General features: G+C 43.8%; 1 pseudogene; it reads right to left on the bottom strand.

The window, feature by feature from the left end:
- Positions 1-20914: 20914 nt before the first annotated feature.
- On the bottom strand, positions 20915-21357 carry LOC103597619 (annotated as a pseudogene).
- Positions 21358-21702: the final 345 nt, after the last annotated feature.

Raw genomic sequence — 21702 nt, 5'->3', positions numbered from 1 at the left:
TTTTTTTTTTTTTTTCCTTTTTGTCTTTTTTCGTGACCGGCAACGGATCGCAACCCTCAGTGTCGCGCCCGTACCGGACCGGGACCGGCAACGGGATCGCAACCCACGGTGTTGCTCCCGCACCTCGCTCAGCCAGTGAGCGGCCGGTCTGTATATGGGATCCGAACCCTCGGCGGGAGCGCCGCCGCGCTTCCCAAGTGGCGCACTGTAGCAGTGCGCCACCGGGCCGGCCCTGACTCTTATGTTTTTAAAAAAATCTAATTGTTTCCCTTCTCTCTCTCTCTTTTCCCCAGGGGCATCTTGATGTAGACAAGGTTCTAAAACATACATACGCTGTGCCATCACTGACAATTTCTGGAAAGCACCCTTATCAGAAGAGACCTTCCTTGATGCCAGGGATTCAGTGATCCCCTTGGGTATGGCCCTAACCCACAGGCCTCTGCCTGCTGTCCCTCAGCACGCCTTAAGAAGGCTAAATCATCTTATCCCAATACTGGCTGCAATAACTGGATTCTAAAGTGCCGAGCAGTTCCTAACCCATTCACCCCATAATACATCACATTAGTTAGCATATAATAAGTGTTTGTCACAATCCAGTAGGATTGGTCCTTTACACAGATGAGGAGATGGAGGGATGGAGGCATCTACTCCGCTCCTCCTGAAGTGGATTTGGGCTTTGAAATCGGATTGTTTGATGGACGTCCCCAGTTGCTTAACCACTGAGGGACCTGCCTCTTGACACAGGTCTTATTTCCTGCAGGGCCTCGCTGGGCTTCCAGGCTCCACCAAGCAGGACCCACAGGGAAGGAGGAGAAATCTTCATCAGGAGGATGGGCTTGCAGTTCTCAGGAGAGGTGAGGGAGGGAGGCAGCGGGGAGGCATCGCCACAGGGAGCTCGGCTCTCCCGCAGAGTCCCTTTGTTCCCTGTGTGCACGCTGGGCTTGTGCCACCCCCATGCATCCCCCAGGGAGGCAGTGAACAGGCCTCCTCACCCCCTCTCTTTCACAAGTGCACACAGACACTATTACCCCACACTCTCAGGCCCACACAGCCTCAGGCTGTCAGAGCCACACCACGCACTCTACCCAGCCACTTGGCTCATTTCTACAAGCACAGACTTGTCAGCACACACACCTCCCTGTGGTGAGTAAATGCAGACCCTGGAGGCCACGGGGGAGGGGAGAAGGGCCGGTGATTTCCCAGTGGCAGCCAGAAATAAAGGTGACCTGACTTCAATAGAAAGGTGTCTGCTTATCTGTCTACCTATCTACCTATCTATCTATCCATACATCATCTTTAGTAGGTCTTCTTAAGTCCCTGAAAAGACAAAGGCTATGGAGCTCCTGGTCTCTGTAGGCCCCAGGAGTCTGGATGGAGCTAGAGGGTTAGTGAGCAAGGCCAGGACGGGGAGGGTGGAGTGGATGAGGAGCCCAGTGTTAAGTAGGGCTAAATCTTCCCCCCACGTGAGGGAAGGGAGCTCTCATCTGTGGTTCTAAGTGATAGAAAAACACCGACTGCTAGCAAGATAATCCAATTTCCTTTCTTGCTTGCTCTGAAAGGGACTGCCCTGGCCCTCCTGCTCCAACTTCATGCTGGGTCTCAGTATGGCTAGAACTCTTTCCGCCTCCAGCAGAATTCATATCAAAGCCTCAGGCCCCCGGGGTTCATTAGGAGGCATTTATTTCTGCATATTCTTGGAGGGCAGGAGGGAGGATAACTTCATTCGCAATGCAAATTGCTTAGCTGTAATTTCAACTCTCCCTCCCTTCTCTCAGGGAGATTTTGCAGGTCATTAAAAATATATGATTGCCTCCCAAATAGCAGCGACAGCAACTTAACAGCAACTCTGCTGGGCAGGGCCAGGTGCTGGTGTTTGAGGCCACTGAACGATGTGGAATGGATGCCCCGGGCAAATGGAGCCAGGCCCTGTGTCCTGTGCCAGCATCTATGCTCCAAATCATAGGGATGGTGGCCAGGCCAATGTGGTTCTTAGGCCAGTCTGGGGACTCAGACCTACTTTGTCTTCAGTTCAGTTCTGCCTTGTGCTGCTGTGAGGCATGGAGCAAGTGTTTCTGAGCTCTTGGTTTCCTCCTCTATAGAGATGTGGATAAATAAGGAGGTGGACGTAGAGCAGCTGGTACACAGCAGGCGGGTGATCAGCTCTGGGGCCCAGCTCTCCCCTGGCTCAATTGCAGTCTTCTTTATCCCACTGCCATGCCCGTTCTGGGCTATTGGGACCCACCAGTCAAGGAAGGATTGCCCAGATCTTCTGGTTGTGAGTCTCACTTGGTCTTTTCTTCCCAATTTTGCTGTGGGAATTCAGAACCCCCAAAACTATCTTTTAACTAAGGCTTTTACTCTTAACCTAATTAATCCTGTAGACATTGGTCAATGTATGGGGGAAGAGCGGTGGCACCTAAAGGATGTGAGCATTGATCAAAGCCAATAGCTCTATAAAAACCAAGAAAAGATTTTAGGACAGACAGGAAGGAAACTCTTCCTCCATGAGTCTTGGATACTAACTAGCCTGGGATTCTCCTGGGGGGATGAACGGAGGTCCTGTTAGGCTTAGGCCAGCCTGAGTGCCAAGATGCTCTAGCTCTGAGCAGAAGGAATAAAATTGTGTTGTCCTGTTTATATAATAAACACATAACCATGGAAAAGCACAGATTGCTGTGTACAACTATGAGAGAGAAGCCATATATTTTTAAAGTTTTAAAATTACCTTTTAATTCAGATTTTAAAGGTATATGGGAAAACGGTGTGGCAGTTCTTCAAAATATCAAACATAGTCACCATATGAGCCAGCAATTCCACTTCTACATCCATAACCAATAGAAATGAAAACATAGGTCCACATGAAAACTTGCACATAAATGTTCATAGCAGCATTATTCGTAGTAGCTAAAAAGTGAAAACAACCCAAATGTCCATCAAAAGATAAATGGATAAATAAAAGGTGGTATATCCACACAATGGACTATTACTTAGCCATGAAAAGGAATGAAGTGCTGATAGATGCTACAACATAGAAGAAGCTTGAAAACTTTATGTTCACTGAAACAAACACAACATAATTCCATTTATAAGAAATTTCCAGAATAGGCAAAACCACAGAGAAAGTAGATTAGTGGTTGCCTGGGATAGGGATTGGAGGGCGTTGAAGGGAATGGGGAGTTATTGCTAATGGACACGTGGTTTCTTTTTTGGATGATGAAAATGTTCTAAAATTGATTGCAGTGGTGGCTGTACAACTCTGTGAACATACTAAAAACCACTGAATTACAGATGCTTCTGGACTTATGATGGAGTTACATCCTGATAAACCCATCATAAGTGGAAGATGTTGTAAGTTTGAAAATACATGTAATACACCTAACCTAAGGAACAGCATAGCTTAGCCTAGCCTACCTTAAATGTACTCAGGTCACTTACATTAATCTATAGTTATGCAAAATCATCTAACACAAAGCCTATTTTATAATAAAGTTATTATAAAGAATTTTGAATCAAAATTTGAAGTATGGTTTCTGCTGAATGTACAGCATTTTTGCAACATTGCAAAGTTGAAAAATCCTAAGTCAAACCATCATAAGTCAGGAACTATCTCTATATACTCTTTGATGGAGTTTGGATGTGTTGTTCCCTCCAAAACTCATGTGGAAATTTGATCTCTAATGTGGCAGTGTTGGAAACTGATTGAGTCATGGAGGCAGATCCCTCATGAATGGATTAATGCTCTCCCTGGGGGAGGGGGGATTAATGAGTGAGTTCTCGCTCTATTAGTTCCCGCGAGATTCGTTGCTTAAAAAGACTTTAGCACCTTCTCTCTCTCTTTCTCTCTCTCTTGCTTCCTCTCGCCATGTGATCTGCTTGTACCCTCCGGCTGCCTGCCATTTTCCACCATGAGTAGAAGCAGCCTGAGGCCCGTGCCAGATGCAGCTGTCCCAGAATCGTAAGCCAAATAAACCTCTTTCCTTTATAAATTACCCAGTCTCAGGTATTTCTGTTATAGCAACACAAAACAGACTAAAACACTGTTAAATGGGTGAATTTTATGGTATGTGAATTGCATCTAAAAGAAACAAACAAACAAAAAACACCACGGGAAGGAGAGTGGCGGGTAACATAAGAAACCACACTGGACACTCATAGTGTTCAGTGACTTGAGAGCTATTTCCTTCCTCCCACCTGCTGAGGCTTGTCACTTATTTCATTGGTGGGTTCCCAAATCCTGCCCAGCAGAGCCAGGGGTCACTCACTGGCCTGTGGTTTGGGATAGGCAGAGGGACAGTGATGGGGCATAGTTGGTGGGAAATTTACACATCCGATTGTCATCCAAGAGATGGTGCAGTCTGAAAAGTATAACGACGTTCACGAAAGGTTTAAACAAATCTCTGGCTGACAGAGGCAGTCCTCACCTTTGAGGTTGATGTCATGAGCTTGTCAAATTAAATAATATCTTATGCAACAGGAGATCTGAAGGAACAGTTAGACATGAATTCCAATTTTTAACAAATTTATTCATCATAGACTCCCCTGTCTCTTTCACATACACACACGCCTGCCTGCATTCACTGTTTAGTTTTGACAGTTTTATGAAAAAAAACCACAGACGAGGTCTGGAGGCAGGCTCACTCCAGAAGCCTGGGAAGAGAGATCCCTTTCCCCCAGCTTGATCTCCTGTCACTCCTCCAATGCCCCTCCTCCACATCCACCTTATGCTTCATTCAGATCTTCTATTTTTTACAGTTCTGGAACCTTCCGAGCCTATGTACATCCTGACCATGGAGTGCTTTTCTACTGCTTCTCCGCCCAGTGACCACCTACTTGTCTTCCCTGATCCTCCCTTTCCCCAGGGGCAGTTAGTCTCTGTCTCTTCTGTAGGCTGTGGTACAGCTTGTGATTGTCCCCTGGGCAGGGAACAAGGACAGGCTCTACTGGGCTGCGAGCTCCTCAGGGGCAGGGACAATGGCTCACCCACTTGAACTGTAGCATAATTAATGTAGGACATATAGTGTTCAGGTGATAATATGAAGGAAAGAAAAAAAAGAAGGTAGGAGAGAGGGAAAAGAGAGATCTTTTTTGTATTACTATATTTCTTATTTTTATACAATAACATTTAAAAAATAAAAGAAATTAATTACAAGAGGTCTCTGAGTTCTATGTAATTTTTCTTGTGGATGTTTCATTCATTACTAAAGTGGAAAAGGACTATCCTGCTTCTGCCATTCTCACCATGTGACACCCTGCTTTGCCATGTAGAGTCACCAAGGCCCTCACCAGATGTGTTCCCTGGACTTTGGACTTCCCAGCCTCTGAAACTGTAAGAAATAAATACTATTTCCTTACTTAAAAGAAATAAATAAAATGGAAAAGGAGAAACTCAGTCATATTTTACATCCTAATGAAATTCAAATAAATTTTGGGATATAAAAAATGGTTATTTTTTCCCCAATTTTTTTTACTGTGGTAAAATACATGTAACATAAAATTCACCATTTTAACCACTTTTAAGTTTACAGTTCAGTGTTATTAAATACATTCAGAAAGTTAGGCATCCATAAGAAAATGGCTATGTGTTATAGTCAATATTCATTTATCCACCATAGAAAAATCATTTTTCTCCTCCAGAATGACCTTGGTCCTTGCTATTTCTGAAAAAATGGGGTTTGGTTGATCTAAGGGCTGAATATGGAATTCCGTTTCTCTTTGTTCAAGTGTAGAATACACACACACAAAGTCATTTCCTTTCGAATCAAAACGGGCTTAACCTCTTCTTTTTGGTCCAAATACATCCCCCTCAAACCTCCCTGTGTACAAGTGCATCAAGTTTTCGACTTCAAAGGGCATTCCACATGAGTGCTGAAGATATGGGAGTTCAGCAGTTGGGAAGGGATTCTCCTTATTATTTAGCATTTACCAAGCCTTTATAATCATTAACTGGTTACCTAATGGAGGAAGTCCCACGGGCATTGATGAGAATTGTCCGAACACACTCATACCAGGATAGAAACTGTCCTAATTGGATAACCCTATTCCTGCCCCCAAACAGGTTCTTTTATGAAGATCTTTTAGAACTGGGGGCAGCATGGTGCAGAAGAAAAAAATATTGAACTGATTCTTGTTGCAACGTGGTCATTAGCCAGCTGTGTGACCCTGGATGCTTCTGCACCTGTTTCCTCAGCAGTACTATGTCTGGCTTCAATCAGGGAGAGCAAATAGGTAGCATATGTGCCACCTTTGATGCCCTCCTGTCACCTTGGCAGACATTGCTAATCAATCACAGTCCTTTTCCTGAGCCTGGACAGAGCTCCATAATCCCAAGCACCTCCAATTGATCTGACATCCTTGTGAGCTGCTGCTTATTTACCACGCCTGCACTAGGTGGTCTCTTCGCTCTCCCTTCTAGGGCTAACATTCAATAATTTTAAGTATTACAGCTATTCATTTTGTTGTGGCAACCACCACCAACAGACCTCATAAAATTGTGCTATTTCATTCCAAGGATCCCAAAGAATTTCTCTCCTCAAAACACTCCTATGAAGTAGGAAAATAAGCATTACATTCCAATGTCCCAGAGGTCAAGGCTGTCTGAAACAAAGGGAGTGGCCTAGATACTCTAAAACAAGTTCTTAGCAGGCCTGCAAGAAAAGGCCGCCACCGTAACTGCTTCTTAGTTCTTTCTTCGGGAGTCAGGGCCCAGAGCCAGTCCTTCTACCCAGAGGGGAATTTCTGTAAAAGTTAATGTGAATTTGGCATTTAAGTGAATAGGTTGCTCTCATATACTGCTAGTGGGAATGAAAAGTGGTGCCACTGCTTTAGAAAACAGTCTGGCAGCTTCTCGAAATGTTAAACTTAAGTATACCATATGATCCAGCAATTCCACTCCTAGGTATAAAAGAAAAAAAAATACATCTACACAAAGACGTGTACATTAATGTTCATAGTAACATTGTTAGTAATAGCCCAAAAGTAGAAATAACCCAAATGTCCATCAATTGATTAATGGATAAATAAAATATGGAATATTTGCACAAGAGAATATTATTCAGTCATAAAAAGGAATACATGCTACAACATACATGTTGTAGCTAATACATGCTACAACATGGATGACCCTTGAAAATATTATGCAAAATGAAAGAAGGCAGCCACAAAAGACCACAAATTGTATTATTTCATTTATATGAAATTTCCAGAATAAGCAAATCTGTAAGGACAGAAAGTAGATTAGTGGTTGCCTAGGACTGAAGGGGATAGAGATTTGGAGGGTGATGGCTAAGGCCCGTGCGGTTTCTTTTTGGGGTGATGAAAATCTGAAATTGGTTGTGGTGATGGTTTTACGACTCTGTGTATATACTAAAAGCCATTGAAGTGTACACTTCAAATGAATGAATTGTATGGAATGTGAGTTATATCTCAAGAAAGCTTTTTTAAAAAAGCTGTTATATTAAAAAGTTTTAAAATAAAATGAATAGGTTTTAATTTTGGTTTAAAGTTGGTTTTGTGCGTGTTTATGCATGATAATAGAATAACATCCCACCAAGTGTTCTATGATCTTCTGGTAATTAACAGGCCTAAACTGATCTGATTGTTTAAGGTGAGACTAATGTGTCCCTGTTCATCCCCAGCACCATCACTCCAACACACACCATGTCCCCTAGCCACTGATATCAGCACTGTCCCCATTACATGTCATGAGAAGTGGCTTGCAATAATCTCAGAGGAGACGCTCCGCCCAGGTTCGTTCTGTTGCTTGGCCCTGATGATAAGAAGGGGCCCCTGAAACTGAATAGCTGCTGGCCTTGAAAGTCCATCTGAAAGGATCTTCTGGTGACTTCCACAGATACTTGCATGGGGCCTTTTACAGGAGTTATTCTTTCAACTTACACGCGTAGCCAATTGCTCCTTGCCTATAGGCCAGTTGAGAAGACCTGGGCAGGACTCGTTCCTTCATTGGCCACCCAACCACTGATATCCAGCCCTCTCCTTAGGAGCAAGTCCACCTTTCCCAAAATACAAAGGCCTCCTCTGCCTCTGCACACCTAGGCTCCTTGCCCTGCTTCCAACTGTCCAATGCAGGCTGTCTTCAGTGATCCTGGGGCATTTTGGCCTTTTCAAAGGGAGGCTCCCAAGGTGCTTCATACGTATATTTCTTAGGGAGACCACAATGGCTTCTGGGAAAAAAGTAGAATATATTAATATTATTGTATTTATATAGCATCATAATATTGTATTAAATATTAATAAATATAATTTTTTGTTAAACATATACATTTAAAATCACGCAAAGGTTATTATATATGCATGCGTGTGTGTGTATAAACCCTTTTAATTGTATACAATTACCGCAGTAGTACACACACAATTTATAGGTCAAACTGCATGTAAACTGGGTGAGCTGCCAGGACCAGTGAACGGCACAGCTCCAGACCTACGCTGCAGTCTGTGACAGTGAAGCGGTGGCCGCGTGGTGGTTTCCTCACAAGATTTCCATCACTTCTCCAACCACCTCCTGCTCATTGGTCAGAATTAGACCCAGAGAAACTGCACCTTTCATTGTTCTTTCTACCTCGTACAAACTGAGATGCTCAAGAATTTTTCTCGACAATGAAGAGGGTGATCCCGAGTCAGAGAGAGGAGACTTCCCAAAAGGGTGAGTTGAATTTTGCCAGGTGGGAAGAGTAGAGTGGGTGGGAGCAAGGCCCTGAGGACAAGGGGATCCTAGCCTGTAAGGCACAGAGGTGCGGGAGAGCATGGGATGGTAGCAGTGGGCATTGCTCTGAATGAGGAGAGAATGGAGGGTGTCGGGGAAGTGTCGGATGCCCTAGTAAGTTATGGAGGGGCAGCTTGTAAAGAGTCCTACGTGTTCTGACTTCACCTGTAAGCAAAGGAGAGGGGGTGAAGGCTTGTAAGTAGGAGACAGGACATGGGATGGTGTACTCCACTGAACATTAAGCAGATATCTACCCCTTTCTTCAACAGCAAGAAAGGTGTCAGGAGGCCACATTGGGTCTACTGAAGTAGCCTTCCCATGTGGGGGACCCTTACTCTGTAGGACCACTCCCTTCAAACTCTGCTCCCTAATTTGGGGACTACTGATCTAATTTAGCACAAATTCCAGGAAGCAGAGCTCATTCTCCCCCATGTAAGGGTAAGAAAAATAAGACTCAGTGAGTTAAAGGAATAGTTCTTAGCCCCACAGCTGGCGGATGACAGCCGGGTCCCAAACCTTCCTAGATAAAGTCTTATGCTCGCTCCAATGGCCCCAGCTGCAGGGGAGGGCATGGGGGGCACGTGGAGGAGTCTGTAAGAAATCGGAAGGGCAGCTACAAGTTGTGCAGAGCCCAAAATGTTGTACAGATCATTTAGGAACAGGTAGGAACCAACCCTCATCCCCTTTTGGAAGTATTAGAACATACAAGAATAAGCGTTCTACCGAAGCATCTCCATAGAATTCCTGGGCCTGAAAGCTTACACATGGAGAGCTGCAGGCTGATAGCAAACCAGCCTTCTGTGTATACACAGAGTAAGTGATGGCCCCATAAAACCCGGATTTCTTTAATCTACTGAGGGAGCGCCACTGACAAGACACCACGAGGGCACAGCTGTGTTTACTCCAGGGTCACCTAGCATTATTTATAATAAATGCTTTTGCTTTTGCACTTTGGATACGAAGTATGTTACCACAGGACCAGACACTCTTAATGGGCCCACACGGCTATGAACACACCAGCCGATCCGAGATTTTATAGCATCCATCATGGGACACCAGGATCCTTATTTAAAAAGAGAGCGTTCACAGTGTTTTCCAGAGAGCCATATCTTCTGGACCCAACCCGCAGGGAGAGTGGTGCAGTGAACGATATCGCATTGCCGGCCGTTAGACGGGGTCTGGGGCCCTGAATGGGAGGGCAGAAAATCAGCAAATGGTATTTATTAGGTACTGTCCTGTGCTGGCGAGGTACTAGGGACCATGCTAGGGGTCATACGAAGAAAGATAGAACATCTTGACACTTCTCCCCTCAGAGCTTGCATTTGGAGAGAGAACACTGAGGCATAAGTAAAAATTATGACCCAATGCACCATGTATAATCTGAGTAAAAATGTAATTAACTTTGATTTACAGTGTTTATTACAAAAGTTGATCTACTCAACCCCTCTGGGCCACCAGAAGTTCTTTTTCATTTCAATCCTTGTTTAATATCTTATCAATTGGTCTCTGGCCCTTTTTCCTATTTAGGAAGCAGAGTTTACCCAAAATAATCTTATCTTTCTTTGAGGACCAAGAATCTTGTGGTGTCATAGTGATGTTTGTGAATGTTAACTCTCTTCCTGAGGACATGTTCCATGTGCTCTGTGGTGAACTGGGGATGAGATGGGCTGACTTTAATGTCAAAACCCGGCTCTGCCGCTTCTCTAACTGGGTGGCCTGGGACAAACTGCTTCACCAGTCTGAGCTTCAGAGCCTTAGTGTCCTCATCTTTAAAATGGAACAACTAATAGTTACTTTGCTAGAACTGGAGATGATGAGTGTAAAGTCTTTAGCATATTATCTGCTCTGTAGGAAGCACTAACTAGCGCTAGTTCCTCTTATCCGTCATGTCAAGATATGATAGAATATATATCGATCTCAGACATAACCTGGAAATATTGATTGCTGGCAGTGAATACTCTAGTGCCTGCCCAGATCCCCTCCTCAGGGCTGACCTACCTGCCCCCCAGCTGCTGGGAATATCAACTGCTGAGGGCCAGTAGGAACTGCCTCACCCGCAGTTATGCTGCCTCCCAAACTGGATGATGGGGATTCAAAGGTTCAGCCTGTTTGCTTCAATTTGGGACAATTTTGAAGGGCCACCCAGCTCCAGAGTTGCCTGTAGGATTGGCTAAGGCCTCAGATGCAACTGTGTGGCCGGCTCCTTCTGCCAGGTCCAGTTTTCCTCACGTGAGAGCTCTTCCCAGTAAACCTGTGGTCTCAACTCTCTGTCAGTCTGTTTCCAGAGAACACAATCTCAGATCTTGCTTAAAAGTAAACTATTGATTTAAACTTTTCTTGAGGTTTGAATACTTCTCTCAGAAGTGATATGCAGAAAAAATGTCAGTGAGTTATGTTTTCTGGTTATTTAGGTCTTAGCTATCTGTATTTGTTTCCTGTTACTGCTATAATAAATTACCATAACTTTAGTGGCTTAAAGCAGCAAACATCTATTATCTTATACTTCTGCAGTTCATAAGTCTAAAATGGTCTCACTCAGCTAAAAACAAGGTCTCAGCAGGACTGTGTTCCATTTTGGAGGCTCTAGGGGAGAATTTGTTTCCTTGCCCGCTTTCCAGCTTCTAGAGGCCACCTGCATTCTTTGGCTCATGGCCTCTCCCTCAATCTTCAGAGCTGGCAATAGCAGGTCCAGTTCTCCAGCACACTACTCTGACTTCCTCTTACTTCCCTCTTATACTTTTAAGGACACTGTGGTAACACTGGGCCTACCTGGATAATCCAGGATACTCTCTCTATATTGAGGTCAGCTGATTAGCAATCTTAACTCCATCTGCAACCTTATTTCTCCTTGCTATGTAATGTAACATAGTCACAGCTTTCGAAGATCAGGACATGGGCATTATTCTGCCTACTACACTAGCCAAGGTTTTACTATTTAACTGATGAGACAAATGGGAACCAGACCAAAGTAAGTAAAGATGGACTTACTTGGACAATTGCATGTGTCTACATTTTGTCATTTGAGATATTCTAGGGTTGTGAACATATGGGAAACACAGTGTGGTGGTGGTGGTGTGAGGGAAGTAAGCAGCAATGTGGGCAAAAGTAAAAGCGACAAGAGCTTAAAGAAACCAAAGTCATGTTACTGCAAAAAGTAGAAGGTCCTGCTTTGAGTGGATTAGCAAGGAGGAATTTAAGCAGGGGCTGAGGTAATGACTAAGCCTAGTGAGAACGTGGGGACTGAGAGGCTATGGAAGGATGGTCCCGTGCGTCTGACATTAAACTGGTAATTAAATGGCAGGCCACATAAAAATCACGTGGAAAAATGGACTTTCATCAAAATTTGTCTGGCACTGTTTTGGCTCAGATGCAACACCCTGTTTCTAGCAAGGGAGGCATTTAAGTTAAGCTCAGGGTAGTTGCGTGAATGGGGGAATTGCTGACTTCCTATCAAAAAAGCTGTACCCAATACTCTCATTTGTCTCTTCAGAGCCCCAAATTCTCTCTCTAGCTACTAACTGCCATTTCTGGCGTACGGTTCAGCATCGTAGAACAGAGATATGAGTCAAGGTGTATGTGTAGGGTGTCTTGGTTTAGATGGGGTCCCTTTTCCTCAGTGAAGACTTTTGCATGTTTATAATTCATTGAATAAAAGTTTAAAAGTCTATGCAAGACACAATTCAAGAGGACTTGGTGATCTCATCAATTTCCCCTGCCTTAGCAGAGTTGAGTGTCTGGGGCTTCCAGGCAAGTTACTTGTGAATAAATGTAAGCAAATTTAAGGTATGTTTAAAATAAACATACCAGGACTTATGTATCTCACATGAGTCTCCTCTTCAAAGCACTCTCTTTGGAAGACAAATTGCTTATTCCAAAGATGCAGTTAAAAACACTCTGGGTCATTTCTTTTCAGACACTGAAGTGACTTCTTGGTGTATCTTGATGGGGCAAATATTTATTCTTTAAAGGCAGATTTGATTTTTAAAAATGACCAAAATTTATTAATTTTTTATTTTGTCATTATGCAACGTTCATTTAGATCAAAGTCTGGGGAATAAGGTGCATAATCAAGTTAAGTAATAACATTTTAGATTAAAAGATGAGAATGATAAAATTGAATGAGACTAGTTTTCTCATGAGGCTTGTGCATGATTCCGAGGACCAATGAGCTGGAACAATGGCAGCATTGATGGGGTAAGCTGGCAATTTGCAAAGCTATTTCTCTAAAAGACAACACACACTTGAAGGTAGCAACCTTTGGAGTTTATTATTTTTTAAAGTCTGTTACTTCAGAGAGGCACTGTATCATAGTGATTAGAAGCATAGGCTCTCGAGCCAGTCCTGAAATCTAAGTTCAGCTCCACCATTTATTAGCTGTGTGACCTCAAGCAAGTCACTTAACTTGTCTGAGCTTCAGTTTTTTTGGGTTTTTTTTCCTTTTTTTTTTTTGTCTTTTTTCGTGTCCGGCAACGGATCACAACCCTCAGTGTCGCGCCCGTACCGGACCGGGACCAGCAACGGGATCGCAACCCTCAGTGTTGCTCCCACACCTCGCTCAGCCAGTGAGCGGCCGGTCTGTATGTGGGATCCGAACCCTTGGCGGGAGCGCCACCGCGCTCTCAAGCAGCGCACTGTAGCAGTGCGCCACCGGGCTGGCCCTGAGCTTCAGTTTTTCCATCTGAAAAAGGGGATTATACTATTAGCCACCTCACAGGATGGCTATGAGGAATAAATAAGGTCATACATATAAAGCACAAGGTCATGTATATAAAGCACCTAGTTTACTACTTGACATGTAGTAGGTGCTTAGTAAGTAGTGGCTATTGTTTTTCTTCATTGTCACATTGCGTGCACACAAACACACATGGCCTACTCACATGTAGGTGGAAGCAGTTCTATAATATTGAATGTATTTGTGATGTATATGATAATACTTGGAATGTATTGAACCCTTGCAAGCCTCACTATATATAACTCCCTTAGAGGTAGGTGCCATTATTGGACCCATTTTTACAGATGACAAAACTGAGGCCTAATGAGTAACCTGCCCCAAAGCATTCAGCTACAAAGCTGTGGAGTCAGGATTTGAACCCAGTCACTCTGACCTGAAAGCTGGTGTCTTTAACCCTTTCTCCTACCACTGCTTACTAAGTCCTGTCAGTCCTCTTCACAGTGACATGAGGACAGCATGGGTAGGAGATCAAGTATGGACACAGGAACCACAGGGATGGATTTGAGTTTCAACCCCAGCTCTCCCACTGCCTGTCACGCGGCAAGTGGGACTAATGAAGAGATGCCACAGGAGCAGCCGCTAGCACAGAGCAGTCCTCAGGACACTGGGGCTGTAATTAAACGCAAATGAAAACCTCAGTGAACTGAGCATTCCACACTCGGAGGGGCTTTGGTCCCCCACCCTTACCCCTGAGACACACACGCCCTCCAGGGCAATAGCGGTATCACTGTTCTTTGAAAGCCTTTGGTGATAGCCTAAGTATGAAAAACAGTCTTACTGATAGTGGAAAATTCTCCTGAAAGTGTGCAAAGTGCTTCCATCAGTTTGGTTCCAAATTCCAGTGGGGGTGGAGGAGGTGACAGACAAAACCACTTAGTGCTCCTACTCGGCCCACAAGTTGACACTCTGATCAAGCACTTTTCCTAACACGTGTTCCTGGGGAGCAGCTTGTTATCTGGGGCTGGGAACTGGGGGCTGCCCGCCAACCCCAACGCAAGCCTGGGACTCCCCTACCTCCCTTAATAGTGTTTTCTCACATTGTCACATTAAGTCTGAATGATCAGAGGAAAACCTAATATTGTTTCCGGTTTAGTCTCTGGCTGGTCTGGAGCATTCATTCATTCATTCATTCTTCTCGTGTACATTCATTTATCTTTCTTCTGCACCTGGGAGACTTCATGCTAGGCTGCCCTGAAAATGACTTTCAGACATTCTGGGAATGACTGAGATCTCAGGGATGAGCCTATTGAGGTAATTCATTTTTTAAAAGAGGCTTATTTAGGGCCGGCCCAGTGGCGCACTGGAAAGTGCGCCTCTTGGGAGCGCAGAGGCGCTCCCGCCGAGGGTTTGGATCCCATGTGGAGGCCGGTTCCCACTCACTGGTTGAGCGCGGTGCGGGCGCGACACCGGGGGTTGCGATCCCGTTACCGGTCAGTAAAAAAGACAAAAAAAAAAAAAAAGGAAAAAAAAAAAAGAGGCTTATTTACATGATTACAAGTTCTTTTATCTGTTATTCAACTGCTTGAATAACACCTGTTAAATGACCCAAATTGTGCCTTCTACCTGCCTTTTGAAAGGACACAGCAATGTAAATTTAAATGTGTATTGGGGAGAAGGTGCTTTATTTTCCATGAGAGCAGCTGTATAATTTGGAACTGACAATTTTTCCTAAAATTCTTCTTAACCTTCTAGTCTCTTACCACATGAAAAACCAGGTGCCGTCCTACTTAGGTATCACTCACCCAATGAGGCACTTTTAGTGCCAACTTTTACAAATGTGGACTTGCTTTTCTACGTGGTTAGCACCAATTCGTAACCCAGAAATTCTTTATTAAATATTGAAATTAAAATGGCTTTTCTCGTTGGTTACCTCTGTTTCCTTATCCCTAAATGAGCATCTTTAAGGATGATCTCTAAGACACCTTCCAGCTGCCAAGTTTGTGATTCTCTGTTTTGTAAGATGGACAAATGTGAGTCCTCTATGCCTCAAATAACAGGCCATCACTCTAACCCAAATGTTATTCATTTCATTCATCAGCTTAATAAATGCTTGTTGAATGAGCGACTGAATTAATTAGTGAATGCCCACTGTGTTTCTGACCCCAGGGAACACATAGATAAATAAGACAGTTTCTGCCTTTGAGGAGCTCACACTCTGAAAGAGAAGACAGATATATACACAGAAGTGCCTCTCAGTTTAACTTTTTTTTTCAGTTCGTTTTACTTATTATTATAATAAAATTTTTAATTTATTCGGCACCTAGTCTGGGTCAGGCACACTGCTGTGTGCATTATGCAATGAATTATTATACATTATGCAATGAATCCTTGCATTCACTGTACAAAATAGGTATTGTTGACCTTATTTTAAAGATTAGAAAATGAAGGCCAGCAAGTGACAGAACCTAGATCTGGTTGGCTACTAGTCATGTATATTATCCCTAAGTCATATAAATGGGATATGAGCTATATGATCTTTACTGATTCTGGAAAGAAAAGCAAAATGGCACCATGATTTGGTCTCAATGAAAGGCAGCAAGTGTTGTCGGTATGTTTTCAACTCATTCACTTAACCAACGTTCACTGAATATCTTCTCAATGTTTAACCTACACTAGACACAGGGGATAAAATTAAAAAGCTAAGTATTCTTCTGATCCCCTGATGCAGTCGGTTTTTAAAAAGAAGAAAGAAGTGCCAACTGATAGTTGCAGTGAGTTGGGACCAATACTATGATGTACATAGCAACAGAGTGCTCTGGGATCCCAGAGGGGAGAGCAACTATCCCTGGGCTGGAGCGGCTCTGAGCTGAGTCTTGAAGGATGAGCAGAGCATCGCCAGGCAGAGAGGAGAGGGCATTCTAGCAGAGGAAACAGAAAGTACACAGGGCTAGGGACCTGAGCAGAATACTGCCCTGGGGAATGATGAGGAACTCCATGTGGCTGAGTGTAGAGAACGTGAGCGGGACTTGAGCATGACGGAGCCAGCTAGAGAGCTCGGTCGGGGCCACATAGAACAGTCTCATTCAGAATTGATCCTGCGACTGAGGGAGATTTTTTTCAGGGGGAATAGTGTATGTCCATTTTCTGTTGCTTATAACAGAATACTTGAAACCGGGTAATTTATAAAGAAAGGAAATTTATTTCTTACAGTTTTGGAGGCTGGGAAGTCCATGGTCCAGGGGGTGCATCTTCCTCTGGGTGGGAACTTTCTGCAGGGTCCCTTGGTGACCAGGATATCACATGATGAGAATGGCAAGAGCTCCTCAACGTGCTCGCTTGCTCTTCTTATAAAGCCATGAGTGCCACTCCCGTGACAACCCACTAAACCGTTAACCCACTACTCCACAAATGGATTAATCCGTTCATAAGGGAGTAATTGTTATGACCCAACCACCTCTTAAAGGTCCCTCTTTCAATACTGCCACAGTCTGATTTCCCACCCACTTACTGTTACAATGGGGATCAAGCGTCAATGAGTTTTAGTGGGATATTCAATCCACAGCACAGAGTGACATCATTTGACTTAACAAGAGAACCCTGGCATCAGAGTGGAGCAGTGATTATCACCTAGCTACACATCAGAATAACGTAGGGAGATTTTAAAAAGTCCTGATGCCTATGCTACACACCACAAGAATTTCTGGGGGTGGGAATCAGGCATCAGTATTTAAAAAAAAAAAAAAGAAAGAAAGAAACTCTCCAGGTGATTCCAATGTGCAGCCAAGGTTGAGAACCACTGGTGTGGAGAATACTCCAGAGAAAGGAATTGGTGGCTGGAAGGCTACTTAGGGAGTTATGGGGCAAGACCTGCAGACCACGGCCAGGGCAGTGGTTCTCAAATTTTAATTTATCAGAATTACCTGGATGGCTGGTTAAAATGCAGATTTTCTGGGCCCCATCCCCCCAGTTTCTGATTCAGGAGGTCTGAGGTTAGGCCTGAGACTTTGCCTTTTTAACCGTTTTCCGGGTGATGCTGATGTTGCTGTTACAGGAACCTCACTTTGAGAACCATGTGGTTTGGCAGAGAGGGAAAGGAGAAAATGGACTGAAAGGTATTTAGGAGGGAGGGCTGGGGGATCAGGCAAGTGGGTAGATGGTGATGCTATGAACCAAAATGGGAATGGAGACGACATTTTTTGCCTTGTTTTCAATATAGGGGAGAAGTTTGGACAGGTAGGACTTGACATATTTGTTGGAAACATCAGGGTGAAAGTACCTAGTTAGGAGCTGGAAATACTTTTTTAGCTATCAGGAAGAAGTGAGGCAAATTCTGGGTAAATCAGGACCTCAAATTTACCTTAATTCAGGGTAGGTATGAACTGATAACGGTATACAGCTTGAGAATATATACTACTTCTATTCAAAAAAAAATTTTTTTTCTGATGACATGCTTAACCAATAAAGAATATGACAATGTCTTTTTAGCCAGTTCAAAAAATATTTATATATATATCCACGTGTGTGTGTGTGTGTGTGTGTGTGTGTATAGCCATCAGACATTGTTTAGTATACTTAAGTCAAAATGTTTAAACTGCTTCCCCCAGTTTTTTCATTTATCCTCATACATGAATTTTAAAAGAAAATAAAACTTTTATTTCCTTGTTATATTGATAGTTGGAATGTTTCTCTCTAATTTGTGAATGAGAAGAGTCCAAGGCATTTGTCAGAGTCCTGGTTGCCCTGGTGGTAAAATAAGGAGGTAAGATTTAGTGACTGCCAAGGACCTCTCTGGCTCCAGCATGCCGTGAGTTTGCTTTTGATTCTGTGTCAGTCAGTTTTGCCACAAGGATTTCCAAGAGCTGGTGACACTGGAAAAGTTTTCTTGCCCATTTTAATTTAACTTTTTTTTAGAGTACATTTCTATCAAAAAATAGTAAGGCCCTACTGTCAGAGCTGTGTCTTCAAGGTATCTCCAAACTTGTTTCTTATTATTCACTTGACAAGTGCTGTCACAGGGCTCCATCACTCCTAGACTAACAGCTACCAATAAACAGAAAATTATTTCCAACCAGCTAACATGCTGTTTACTTTCCAGAAAAATTGCACTTTCCAATCTGACAGTTGATCAAGGGGTATCCCGCTGCTGTCAGCAGGAAGAAATGTTTAAACACAGAGATGGGAGTTTAAACATTTTCTCATTATCACAGAATAAGGGGAAAAAACACAAATAAATGAATAAGTAAAAATGGCATCCAGACTTTCTAACCCCCTGCTGGGAGCGTAATGAAGCTGTGTCATGTGACCAGAAGGAGTGGGCTTTTATCTCTGGCCCCAGTATCGTTACTCAAGTGACACCTGTCACATGACCCAACTTTGGTCTTTTATCTGCCTTCCCCAGCCACCCTTTTGGAGAATTGTCTTTTTCAGAGATGTGTGGCCCATTGCAGCCATTGTGGGCTCTGTTAGTGCTACCGGCCTGGCCTTTGGTGTTTTTTCCCTCAGATCCCCTAGATCTTTCCCCAAACGTTGTTTAAACATAATAAATTACAAAACACCTACAAAACTACAACAAAAAGCAAAAAGATCTCAGAGAGGAAAAAAAATCAGCGTCATTATTTTATTTCATACACATTTGAAGGAATTGGAATTTATCTGTAGAGAAAAATACCTACATTTTAATACACCGATTCTCATTTTTGAATCTGTTCATTAGAGCAGAAGGTAAATGAAACCCAAATACCTTTTGTTATAAAAGAGCCTGCAGCTCTAACTAGCCAGGCTCACCAAGGTGAAGCATAGTCACGACAGAACCGGAATTGGGTGTTGTCAACTCCCTCCATCCCCCAACTTCATCCCCAAACCCCATCTAACTCTTAGTTCATATTGTTTTCCTGCCTTCCCTTACCAGGTGGAACCTTATGGTCTTTGGCACACTTAATTCTCCTGTTTTCTTTTCCTTTTACTTTAGTATGACTATCGCCACCACCACGACCCCCACACCACAACCACGAATACCACTAGTTTTTATAGTGCTTACTATGTGCCAGGTACTGTTTAAAATACTTTGAATGTATTAACTCATTTAATCCTGACAGCAACTCTAGGGGATAGATACTATTACTATTCCCACCTTACAAAGGAGAAAGTGAAAGCCCAGAGAAGTGAAGTAACTTGCCCAAGGTCACACAGTTAGTAAGTAGTAGAGCCGGATATGAACAAAGGCAGTCTGGCTCCTGATTCTGCACACCTGCTTAATGGCTTTTTAATGTTTTTTCTGTGTACTTTTCCTTTTCACCTGTCTCAGAGGACATGCATCTCTTATCCTCTCCCAGGCAAACATAGGCTCTTAATCTCATTTCCTTCAATCTCCGAATCTTTACTGGTTCATTCATTTATTTATTCCACAAATATTTACCGAGCACCAACTATGCATCATGCACAATTCTAGGTGCTTGGGACACATCAATCAATAGAATATATCAAAATCCTTGCTCCTATGGGATTTTCTACTGGGGGAGATAGAAAGTACACAATCAACTTAAAACATTGGTATGTCATATCTGAAAAAAGACAAAAACAAAACAGAACGGGGCAAGAGAAAAAAGGAGTGCTGGGTTGCAGTCGAAAACATGGTAGGCAGAGGAGTTCATTTATTCAAAAGACAATTACTGAGAACCTACTATGTGCAAGAAACTGTTCAAGGTGCTTGAGCTACATCAGTGACTAAAACAAAGATTCCTACCCTTATGGAGCTTACATTTTAGCAGGGGAGAAACAATACATATCATAAATAAGTAAATCATAATTTACAGAGCATGAAATCAAGTGATAACATGCTTTAGAAAAATAGAGCAGGTTAAGGGGGATTGGTAGCTGCAGTAGGCTTCACTGACAGGTGACATTTGAGCCAAGGCTTAAAGTAGGAAGGAGATGGGCTGTGTAGAAATCTGGAGAAATGGTTTTAGGCAGAAGGAAGAGTCAGGCAAAAGCCAGAGAAGGGAGTGTGCCTGGTGTTTTTAGGTCATCCTGATTCTTCCAACTTCTTCCTTTTTTCTCAAGCCCATAAAAATGCATGATCTCTCCTACACCAAACAAAACATGAACCTTCAGTCCTTCAACACTCCAGCTAGTATGCCATCTTTCCCATCTTCTACAAAAGAATTTCTGAAAGATAGTCCTTGCTTCTGCTTTCTTGCCACTCACTCCCTTTAATCCACTGTATTTTTCTTTTCTTTCTTTCTTTTTTTGTGGGAGACCATTTAATGTGGACACTCCAGTCCTGGGCAGAGTGGGGACTGCCCAGAGTTGGGCAGGCAGGTGGATGGGTAAGTTGCAGGCTGCCGGGCAGTGAGGACTGGCCTAGGCAGGCCATGGGGAGTGCCAGCAGGGTGGCCCAGGCAAGCAGACCCACAGGGGGACCTAAAGGCCAGCCCTTGAGAAGGTATCTAATCCCAGTGGTCAGGGCCCAGGACAGGGCCCGGCTCAGGGAGGCAGGGTTGGGCCTTGTTGGGGGCTCCTGGAGCCTAGAGACTGGCCTCGCTGGGCGCCTCCCCAAGCTGCTGCTGGAACTCAAATTGTGTCTGCCTGTTAGACTCCAGCAGCTCCTGCAGGTGGGTGTGGAGGCGATCATTCTTCTCCTCCAGGTGGTCCAGGCAGGAGTTGATCTGGTCCAACATGGAGTTGATGGCAACATACTCTGCTTCCCCGAAGATGTTGTCCTTGCCTTCTGTGCCCACCTCTACCAGCATACCCAGGTCCCCACTGGGGCCCAATATTGCCGGCTTAGGTGCCCTAAGAGCCCCAAGTCAATGGAACATGGCGACCGTCGTCCCGAAAGGTGGCGCTGGGCGCAAGGTGGGGAAGATGGATGGAACGTGGGGCAGCCCATCATCTATTTCTCTGACCAGCATTCCATGGAAGCTGCTCCCTTGTAGGTCACCAACGACCAGTAGCTACCCAAATCCATGGCCTTTCTTAATTTACACCCCCTAACATTTTTCTTTGCAGGCTATTCCCTGTAGGAACATTCTTAACTTCTGTTGCACAGAAAGATTCTAGTTTTCTCTCTCCTCCCCCCACCAATTTCTAGCCACTCCTGCTTTGTCTCCTTTGTGGAGTCTTCTTTCTCCCACTATAGAGCTAAGGCTGGGTCTGAAGCTTACAGACCCTTGTAGCCCACAGTCCAGACTGGGTCACAAAACCCTTCACATGCAGGTCTACAAGCCAGGTAACAGGAAAAAGGTCCTTGGAGCCTTGGTTGAAGAAATAATAAGCTTTATTCAGCACACACATGTCTAAGAGCTAGGCAGTC

This window comes from Galeopterus variegatus, unplaced genomic scaffold (genome assembly GCF_000696425.1).
Source record: "Galeopterus variegatus unplaced genomic scaffold, G_variegatus-3.0.2 Scaffold2363, whole genome shotgun sequence".
Taxonomy (NCBI): domain Eukaryota; kingdom Metazoa; phylum Chordata; class Mammalia; order Dermoptera; family Cynocephalidae; genus Galeopterus; species Galeopterus variegatus.
This window is presented reverse-complemented; position numbering and strand designations above follow the sequence as displayed.